Raw genomic sequence first — 11154 nt, 5'->3', positions numbered from 1 at the left:
TCCCTTACTTCTTATTTATTTTTTGGGGTTCAATTTATCTAGTTCTGTTAGAGGAAGGTTGAGGTCTCCCACTAGTATGGTTTTACTATCTATTTCCTCCCTTAGCTCCTTTAGTTTCTCCTTTAGAAATCTGGATAATGTACCATTTGGGGCATATATGTTTAGTAATGATATTACTTCATTGTTTATAGTATCTTTTAGCAAGACATAATTTCCTTCCTTATCTCTTTTAATCTGATTGATTTTTACTTTGACTTTGTCTGATATCATGATTGCTACTCCTGATTTCTTTTTTACTTTAGATTTCTTTTTTACTTTAGATTATAAAGAATAAATTCTGTTCCAGCCTTTTACCTTTACTCTGTGTGTCACCCTGAATCAAATGTTTTTCTTGTAAACAACATAGGATTCTGATTTTTAGTCCACTCTGCTATCTACTTCCATTTAATGGGCAAGTTCATCCCATTCACATTTAGAGTTATGATTACTGTGTATTGCCCTCCATTTTATTTTCCCCCTTTAGATCCTGCTCTATTCCCATTCTCTCTGTTCCTCCTCATCAGTATTTTGCTTTTTATCACCTCCTATTTCCCCTTTCCTCCAATTACCTCCCCCTTCCCTTGTCTTATTCTCCTTCTATTTTTCTGTAGGGTTAGAGAGAATTCTATACCCCCACTTAGTATATTTGTTTTTCTCTCTCTCCTACATGTGATTTCAATGGTATAGGGAACTCCCAGGGAGGAAAAGCCTTTCAGCAGAGTAGACAGAATATGGTCTCCCTGGGTGTAGAATGCTAGACATGGAGTTAGGATGACTTAATTTCAATTCCTGTTTAAAACATTTGCTAGGGATGGGATTGTTGACAAGTTACTTAACTTCTCTGAACCTCAGGCTGTAAAACTCAAGGATTGAAAGGGGTAGAGGAGAAGAAGCATTATGTTAGGCTCCATGCTAAGTTTTTAATATGTATTATCTCACTTCATTCTTGCAACAACTCTGTGAGGTAGGTGCTATTATGATCCCTACTATATGGAGGAGAAAACAGAGGCAGAAAGAGATTAAAGGGTTTGTCCAGGGTCACATAGCTGGTTAAATTTCTTAAACTAGATTTAAATTTGAGTTTTTCTGCCTCCAGGCATCATCCTTGTCCTTTAACTCTCCCTCAACCCCCCATATCCATTCAGTTGCCAAATTGTGTCCTTTTTACTTCCAAAGCATATCTTGCATGGTATTCCCTTTAATCATATAACTACCACCCTTGTTCAGGGCTTCATCACCTTTCATCCAGATTACTAGAATAGGCTCTTAGTTGGTCTCCTGGCCTCTTCTTTTTTCATTTCAGTCTATGTTAAACTTTGCTGCCAAAATTATTTTACTTAAAATATAAACTCCTCTAGTCATCTATTAAAATCCATCCCAGTTTGGCCGCAACCTCTGTTTCTAGGTTCATTGGACATCATTCCTCAAGTACTTTCTATTCTAGCCAAATTAGTTTTCTCTCTGTTCCTTATACATAATCCTTCATTTCTCCTTCTTATGTCCCTGGTGTTGATTTTCTGCTATGTCTGGAATCTACCCACTCTTTACCTCTGCTCCATAGAATCCTTCTATTAAAGATGTAACTGAAACATCACCTTCTATGTGAAGACTTCCTTGGTCCCCCTTTTCCTAACTGAAAACATTCTCTGCTCCTATCTTATATTGAAGGAAGAAAGAAAGGGGAAAAAAGGAAGGAAAGAAAAAAGGAAAGAAAGGAAGAAATAGAAAGAAAGAAGGAAAAACAAAGAAACAGAGGGAGGAAGGAAGGAAGGAAGTAAAGGAATAAAAGAATCATTGAAATATATAAGCACAGTCAAGCAAAATATATTACCATATTGATCAGGTCACAAAATGCATTTCAGTCTACATAAGAATCCATCCTCTCTGTAGCTGGACTTGGGTGGCATTCTTGTCTAATAATCCACTGCAATTGTGGCTGATCATTTCTATGATCAGAGTTCTTAGGTCTTTCAAAATTGTTCATTTTTATATTATTGGTTTTATAGTATAAGTTATTCTCCTGGTTCTGCTTCCTTCTTTCTGCATCAGTTCATTTAAGTTTTTTCTTGTCTCTTTGTAATCATATTTTTCCTCATTTCTTACAACACAGTAGTTAGTATTCCATCATATTCATGTACCACAATTTGGGTATTCCCCAATTGATGGGCATCTTCTTAGTTACTCAGTTTATTGCTTTTGTCACTACAAAAAGAGCTTCTATAAATATTTTTGTGTATACAGGAACTTTTCTTTTCTTTGGTCTTTTCGGATAGAGTCTCAGTGAGAGTATAGTTGGGTCAAAGGGTAGGCACTGTTTAATAACATTTTGTGCACAATTTTCAGTTGCTTTCCAGAAGGATTGGACTCATTCATGACTTCACCAACAGTATGTCAATGTGCCTATTTTTCACAGAGTGACAGTTAGGAGGTACAATGGATAGAGCAACTGTACTGAATGGAGTCAGGAAGAACATCCTGAAATCTGTTCTCAGACTCTGTGCAAGCCACGTAATCTTTAACTGCCTCAGTTTCCTCAACTATAAAATAGAGTTAATATCACTTACCTCCAAGGGTTGGTAATATTTAAAATGATAATATTTGATTATGTTTTTATTCCATTTTGCTCTCTTCTTCCATTTTTTAGGTGAATTCATCCCATTTAATTGTGAGCTCCTGGAAGACAAGGACTGGTTTTTATTTTTGTCTTTTATTATATTCCCAGCATTTCATGTACCTGGAACACAGTAGGCACTTAATGAGTGAAAATTAACTCCTGGCTCACATTCATAGATGTGATCATCAATTGTATATTTCCCTCCATTTGGTTCTCTAACATTTTCTTTCTCTTTATTCTTCCCCCACCATCCTTATAAAGAAGATTGTAGTGAGAGAGGAACAAACTGAACACCAGTCCTGGTTTGCTGCAATTGATTTTTCCTATCATTACCTCTTTCTCTCATCCAGAGCTTGATAACAGGTTCTTCTCTTTTCTTTTTTTTTTTTAATTTTAATATTATTTTATTTGGTCGTTTTCATACATTATTCACTGGAAACAAAGATTGTTTTCTTTTCCTCCCCTCCCCTCCCCCCCCCTCTCCCATAGCCGACGCATGATTCCACTGGTTATCACATGTGTTCTTGACTCGAACCCATTTCCCTGTTGTTGGAGTTTGCATTATAGTGTTCATTTAGAGTCTCTCCTCAGTCTTATCTCCTCCAACCCTGTAGTCAAGCAGTTGCTTTTCAGCGATGTTTTTACTCCCACAGTTTATCCTCTGCTTGTGGGTAGTATTTTTTTTTTAGATCCCTGCAGATTGTTCAGGGATTGCATTGATACTAATGGAGAAGTCCATCACCTTCGATTGTACCACAATGTATCAGTCTCTGTGTACAATGTTTTCCTGGTTCTGCTCCTCTCGCTCTGCATTACTTCCTGGAGGTTGTTCCAGTCTCCATGGAACTTCTCCACTTTATTATTCCTTTTAGCACAATAGTATTCCATCACCAACATATACCACAATTTGTTCAGCCATTCCCCAATTGAGGGGCATCCCCTCATTTTCCAATTTTTGGCCACCACAAAGAGCACAGCTATGAATATTTTTGTACAAGTCTTTTTGTCCATTATCTCTTTGGGGTACAAGCCCAGCAGTGCTATGGCTGGATCAAAGGGCAGACAGTCTTTTATCGCCCTTTGGACATAGTTCCAAATTGCCCTCCAGAATGGTTGGATCAATTCACAACTCCACCAGCAATGAATTAATGTCCCCACTTTGCCACATCCCCTCCAGCATTCATTACTTTGCATAGCTGTCATGTTAGCCAATCTGCTAGGTGTGAGGTGATACCTCAGAGTTGTTTTGATTTGCATCTCTCTGATTATAAGAGATGTAGAGCACTTTTTCATGTGCTTATTAATAGTTTTGATTTCTTTGGCTGAGAATTGCCTGTTCATGTCCCTTGCCCATTTGTCAATTGGAGAATGGCTTGATTTTTTGTACAATTGATTTAGTTCTTTATAAATTTTAGTAATTAAACCCTTGTCAGAGGTTTTTATGAAGATTGTTTCCCAATTTGTTGCTACCCTTCTGATTTTGGTTACATTGGTTTTGTTTGTACAAAAACTTTTTAATTTGATGTAATCCAGATTATTTATTTTGCATTTTGTAATTCTTTCTAATTCTTGCTTGGTTTTGAAGTATTTCCCTTCCCAAAGGTCTGACATGTATACTATTCTGTGTTTTCTTATAGTTTCCTTCTTTATGTTCAAGTCATTCATCCATTTTGAATTTATCTTGGTGTAGGGTGTGAGGTGTTGATCTAAGCCTAATCTTTCCCACACTGTCCTCCAATTTTCCCAACAGTTTTTATGAAATAGTGGATTTTTGTCCCAAAAGCTGGGATCTTTGGGTTTGTCATATACTGTCTTGCTGAGGTTGCTTGCCCCCAGTCTATTCCACTGATCCTCCTTTCTGTCTCTTAGCCAGTACCAAATTGTTTTGATGACCGCTGCTTTATAATATAGTCTGAGATCTGGGACTGCAAGACCCCCTTCCTTTATATTTTTTTTCATTAATTCCCTGGATATCCTTGATCTTTTGTTCTTCCAAATGAACTTTGTTATGTTTTTTTCTAAATCAGTAAAAAAATTTTTTGGAAGTTCCATGGGTATGGCACTAAATAGATAGATGAGTTTGGGTAGGATGGTCATTTTTATTATATTGGCTCGTCCTACCCATGAGCAGTTAATGTTCTTCCAATTGTTCAAGTCTAGTTTTAGTTGTGTGGAAAGTGTTTTGTAGTTGTGTTCATATAGATCCTGTGTTTGTCTCGGGAGATAGATTCCTAAGTATTTTATTTTGTCTTGGGTAATTTTGAATGGGATTTCTCTTTCTAGTTCTTGCTGCTGAGCTGTGTTGGAATTATATAGAAATGCTGATGACTTATGTGGGTTTATTTTGTATCCTGCAACTTTGCTAAAGTTGTTGATTATTTCAATTAGCTTTTTGGTTGAGTCTCTAGGATTCTTTAAGTAGACCATCATGTCATCTGCAAAGAGTGATAATTTGGTCTCCTCCTTGCCTATTTTGATGCCTTCAATTTCTTTATCTTTTCTAATTGCTACTGCTAGTGTTTCTAATACAATGTCAAATAATAGAGGTGATAATGGGCATCCTTGTTTCACTCCTGATCTTAATGGGAATGGATTTAGTTTATCCCCATTGCAGATGATATTAGCTGATGGTTTTAGATATATACTGTTTATTATTTTTAGGAATGACCCTTCTATTCCTATGCTTTCTAGTGTTTTTAGTAGGAATGGGTGTTGTATTTTATCAAAGGCTTTTTCTGCATCTATTGAGATAATTATGTGATTCTCTTTTCTTTTTTAAAGCCCATCTTCCCTTTTTTTCAAGATTGTTCACTTGCATAATCTGCCTTCTCTAAAATTTTTTCCTTTCCTTCCAGTTTCCCTGATGAGTGAAATGTATATCTATATCCACTTGTGTGTGTGTGTGCATGCATATTTTTCTTTCCTTTGACCATTTCAGATGAGAATATGGTTCCAGCATAAACTACGGAAGAGCGAGGTAACTCTGGATGGATTCAGGAAGATTGTTTTTCCCCTGACTTTTGTTCTAAAGCTCTTTGACCAGGGCCTTTGCCCCAAAACAACAAAATTCTAGCCTTAGTGTTTGGACAAGATAAACATGAAGGACTGATTTTGGTCCTATTCCATGAGTGAGAGATATCCAATGGAAAAGCTGCCCATTCCTGCCCCTGTCCCTGAGGGAGTCCTTGAGCTTGATGGAGAATAACAAATATGCCCTAGAGCACACTTTTTATGCCAGCGACTAAAGACCACTTCTGTTTTTGTTCTCTAGTTATTCCACATGTTGCTGGCTAGACCTATCCATATCTATAGGCATATATTTATCTCTGTCTTTCCGTATGGCTCATCCATCTGGCTCTCCAAAGCCCTTCCTTTCAGTTTTCTCAGGGCTTGGTACAGTGAACTGACATTGATGAAAGGGAAGAGTGACCGAGGATAAAGCAATCCTTGGAAGGGGGAAGAGGGACCAAGTGATCAATTTGGAAAGAATTGAGTTTTAGGGGAGCCTATAGGGCTCATAGTTTAGATCTGGAAAGGATGCCAATAGTTATCGAGTCCACACTCTCATTTTAGACATCAGGAACCTGAGACCTGAAGAAATGAAGGGGTTGTTGCTTGGGCAAGAAATTTATATCCATTAATCCATTATATCCATTTAGAAACAATAGAACTTAAACCTTGTTGGCAAGATAACTTTTTAAAACCCTTCCCTTCCATCTTAGAATCAATACTGTGTATTCTGGTTCAAGGCAGAAGAGTGGTAGGCAATGGGGGTTAGGTGACTTACCCAGGGTCACATAGCTGGGAAGTATCTGAGGCCAGATTTGAACCCAGGACTTCTCATTTCTAGGCCTGGCTCTCAATCCACTGAGCCACCCAGCTGCCCCCAAGATGAACTGTTAAAATAGAGAGCTTCCTGATGACTGCCTTTGCTCCATCTTAGGGATCAGCTTAGGGAGTGCACACTGCCTCCCCAGTTGTTTGGGGGTTTCCTATTAGCAGCTCTGGTCTCGTTTCTCAGGCAGAATATCACAGAACTTTGGCCAAGTCTCAGTCTTTCTTTTGTTCTCCAGGTCCTGACCATCTTGGGTGATTTCCTCTGTGAAGAAGGGGCACATCACCTAGTCCTTTATGGATACCATCTCTCTCGAGCCTCCCAAGTACGCCGAGAGGTAAGTGCTGTTATTATTCCTTTGTTAAAAGAGAAGAAATGGGCTCAGAGTTGGGTGGGTCCTTCGTTCTCCAAGGCCAGCACCCAGCTGACTCTCTGAAGGATCTTAGCCTTCATTGGTAGGTTGCCCTCTCGCTGTGTGGGTGACTCTTTCCATTTAGCTATGAAGTAGTTGATTAGAATGAAGTGATCAATTGTAGAACCTTCAAGTTGAAGTTGACCCAGAGGCCATCGTGTTCAACTGCTCTGTACGCAACCAGAATCTTCTCTAGATCAGCTCCCTTCAATGTTTAATTGCCTTTCACAGAAAGAGATCAGATGAACCCACACCCCTAAGTATTGCTCATGTGGTAAAATCATAGATTTTTTTTTCTTATGAGAAAAAACGTGCCTTCCTATAATCTCCCCCCATGGCTCCTTTTCACTTCTCATCCGATTACAACGGGGGCTTTTTGGTCAGGTCCCAGGAACAGCTTCGTCTGGGGCTCACAACACAGACGTGTCCTCCACCCTTGTGGTCCATTTCTTCTACTGAGTTGACCCTTCCTAGAACCTCCATTCCAGGAGGGTGCCTATGCCAAGTTTCCTCTCATTTCTCACCAGGCTTTCTCCATCATGGCCCAGCCACGTGATGCTCTTTTCCTTTGCTCCTCTCTTTTTAGCCTCCTTTCTCCTTCAGGGCTGTCTGTCTTTCTTGCTCTCATGTTTCCTGCACTTAGCACAGTGCATGGCACATACTGAGAGTTTAATCAACGTTGGCTGTCTGCCTCTCTGCTCGTCTCTGCTCCTGTCTGCCTGGCTCACAGCGTTTAAAGTTGGAAGGCTCTGTACATTCTCCTTCTTTGACAGGACGCCCTGGAATGGGGCAGGGTGGGTTTAAAAGTCATCTCTCTTTTGACTGGCCAGGGGTGGGGCTGGCGACCTGGCAAACAAAAGCTCTGGTTGCCCTGCTGGGGACTTGTCTTTCTGGAACACAAAGTTCTTTCTGGCTAACCCACAGTTAAGAGGACTGACGGGACCTGGTCTCTGGATCATTGGACAGGTCAGTAGCTGGGACAAGGGCTGACTAATCACTCTGCTGGCCAGGCAAAGGGCTGAGTGTAGTGCCAGGAAATTCACTGCTCCCTCCCAAACTGCAGGCTTCTCGTGCAGTCCCTGGTCAGAATGGCTGGCAGCAGGCAGCAGTCAGAGGAGTGTGGAAAGGAAACAAGAACAAGTTCTGAACTTTCTGCCACTGTGTTGGAATAAACAACAGTGGGAATATCCATAGAGAGGAAATTGTCAAGACAGACAGTTGGTGGGGGAAGGGACAACTGGGAGTGGCAATTGGATCTTGTGACTAGCACTTCCTTCCTGCCGGGCTTCCTTTCTTCCTGGTTTTGGAGGTGGGAGGAGCATTGGCTTCCCAGTCTGGATTAGTTCTGCTGGAAGACACAGGCCCAACCTCTGAAGGTTAGAACTGTTCTTGTTGCTTTCTGTTTACTGCTAAAATTCTGAAATTGACAAGACTAGCACAGATATAGTGGTAGACGGGAGTGGGAGAAACCCTCCAATAGCCTGTGAGGCCTGGCCTCAACTCTAAACTGAGAAAGACCCCAACCTTATTTAGGGACCTCCCTCTTCTTCCTTTTCCCCCTTGATATCTCTCCAATCCAAACTAGTTATTAAAATTTCTCTCATTAGAATATTGCAGTCAGATAAGTGGACTATCTTTTCTGAGCACAGAGGGAGCTGAACATCAGCTCAGTCAATCAACAACAAATGGTCCTTATCAGACCCCTGCTGCTGCCTCTCAGCAGGGGACATCTCTCACCTTTGCCTCACCAGCAGCAATATTCCCTCTCTCCCTTAAACTCCTCCATTCCCTGCTACAAACCTTCCTTATCCCCTGTTTTTTCAATTCCCCAATCTTTCCTAATAAATATTACAGGAGTTAGATGCAGAGTGATAAAGCTGAGAGATCTGAAAGAAATTTTTGGTTCAGGGGAAAGAACAACTTTATTTGGCTGCGGCTGGGCTTTGGAATCTGACCTCCATGACTTACTGCTCCGGTGACTGTCCAATTCATTCAGTCTCCACGGGTCTCAGTTTCTCCAACTGTAAAACATGGTGGGTATGCTGAAGAGCTCCCAAGCTCCTTTTTTGCTAAAAGTCTTGGCAAAAATTCTTAGAAATTCAGACCTGAAAGGGATCCCAGAAGTTCCTGGACTCTAAATATCAAGAAGTTGGGAATTTTTTTTTTGAGGGGGGAGGGTGCTAGTTCATAGATTCAGGCATCATACAGCTGCAGTGAGCCTGAGGGATCAGTTCCCTCTTTTTACAGTAGACTGAGGCTAAAGAGAGATGGAACCAGGATTTTGCAGGGGGTGAGTAGTGGACTTTCTGCAATAGGACCTTCCTCTCAGAGTGCAGAATGGCATTGTCCCTTCCACCTACTCTCTTAAAGAGTTGCCTAGAGTCTTGACAGGTTAACAGTTTTGCCTTAGAGTCACACAGTCAGTATGTCAGAAATAGGATGAGAACTAAGGCCTTCCTGCCTTTGAGACTCCCACCCCTCTCTATCTGCTGGGCCTGCTGCCTCTCTTTTCGCAGAGGGTCCATTAACAGTGCATTAGTGGGCTTGTCTCCCTATGGTTCCTCCAGCACTGAGTATTTCCATCTTTTGTCCCCTTGGCCAGTTTTTTGGAAGTGAGATGAAGCCTCTGAGATGTTTTAATGTTTTTTATCTAACTATGATTTGAAACATTTTGTGTAGAGTTGTTCATAGTCTGCATTTCTTCCTTTGAAAACTCTTCTTCACCTTTGCCCATTTATCTCTTTGTGATTGGCTTTTCTGTTTTAAACACTCGAGTCGACTCCCTGGAGATCTTGGAAACAGGACTTCAGAGTTCTATGCCAAAATTGTTTTCTTCTTTGACAGCTTCTTTTCAATAATCCAGTTCAAAAGATATTTTGTCAAGCCCTTTGTTGGCTTGTGGAAAGGCAAAGGCAAAACCAATATGGCCCCTGCTTTTAGAACTCACACTCTACAGGGGATACGAGAGGTGCCTGGTGGAGTAAAGCTGAAGTAATTTCAAAAGGGAGAGGCCACTACAGACTGGGTGAGAGGGTAGAAGTGGGACAGATTAGTAGGAGTAGCTGAACTATGCTCTGAAGAAGCATAAGGCATGATAAGCACAAGGGTGCATAGAATTCATTCCAGACACAGGACACTCAATGAATGTGGTCCCCATGGTGGAATTAGGCACTGCAATGGGAGGAAACAGCTAGCAGGGCACTTTGACTAAGTAGAGATGGAATGAAAAACATTTACTAAGCTTTCCCTATGTACCAAATACTGTGCTAAACATTGGGATAAAAATATAAAAGTGAACCCATCCCTGCCCTCAAAGAGCTTATATTTTAAAAAATTATTACCTTCCATCTAAGAATCAATGCTGTATATTGGTTCCAAGGCAGAAGAATGGTAAGGGCTAGAAAATGGGGGTTAAGTGACTTGCCCAGGGTCACACAGTTAGGCAGGAGTTTTAATTTTAATGGGGAGAAAACAATATATAGTAGCCAGGAAAGGAAATTTTGGTCTGGAAAGTCACAGGGCTGTGAAAAGACTTAAGAGGGTGGTCCATTGCATTATAGCGCTGAGATTAAGAGGTGGAAGAAACTTGGGAAAAAGTACTTATTTGATGGCAGGTTGGATAATATCTGGTATGCATAGCCTCAGGGAGTGTGGACCAGGTGACTTGGTTTCTCCCAAACATGATTGGTAATGATCTGATCTGGAGGGTGAAGCAATAACAGCATAACTGGGAATAAAGTAGAATAAACTTAGAAAGGTAGATGAGAGTCACATCATGGAGGGTTTAAAATACAAAGCTGAAGAGTTTGTATTTTTCTTAGAAATAACAAGTCATAGGTCATCTAGGTGACTTAGTGGATAGAGACCCAGGCCTGGAGATGGGAGGTCCTGGGTTCAAATCTGGTCTCAGATACTTCCTAGCTATGTGACCCTGGGCAAGTCACTTAACCCCCATTTCCCAGTCCTTATTGCTCTTCTGTCTTGGAAACAATACTTAATATTGATTCTAAGATGGAAGGTGCAGGTTTGAAAACAAGAAAGGAAAAAACAAGTTGCTGAAGACTATGGAAAAGAAAAGTTATATGGTCCAATCTATGTTTTAAGAGCTTCAGTTTGGCTGTGTGTATGATTAATTGAAGAGGAGAGAGACCAGAAGCAAGGAGATTTATTATTTTTTTCACATTAAAGATTGTTTATTTACTAAGGTACAATAATCAAGAATAGAAACACAAACATCTTCCACTGGTTTGAATC

General features: G+C 40.4%; 1 protein-coding gene across 12 annotated transcripts in view; it reads left to right on the top strand.

The window, feature by feature from the left end:
• The first annotated feature begins 6675 nt into the window (after nt 1-6675).
• LOC100030370 (biotin-dependent 3-methylcrotonyl-coenzyme A carboxylase beta1 subunit-like) overlaps nt 6676-11154 on the top strand; it is a 61662-nt gene continuing 57183 nt past the window's right edge. For 4 of the 12 annotated variants that reach the window (XM_056814950.1, XM_056814954.1, XM_056814955.1 and 1 more), the window contains exon 1: nt 7970-8276. The gene's annotated coding sequence lies outside the window, so the exon portion shown is untranslated. Of the gene's footprint in view, nt 6826-7730; nt 7867-7969; nt 8277-8754; nt 8934-11154 lie in introns of those variants that run through there. The other 8 variants (XR_008915987.1, XM_056814958.1, XM_056814957.1 and 5 more) reach the window with 5 other exon arrangements.

Source organism: Monodelphis domestica, chromosome 2 (genome assembly GCF_027887165.1).
Source record: "Monodelphis domestica isolate mMonDom1 chromosome 2, mMonDom1.pri, whole genome shotgun sequence".
Taxonomy (NCBI): Eukaryota; Metazoa; Chordata; class Mammalia; order Didelphimorphia; family Didelphidae; genus Monodelphis; species Monodelphis domestica.
The sequence above is the reverse complement of the archived record's forward strand: the minus strand, read 5'-3'. Positions and strand labels throughout refer to the sequence as shown.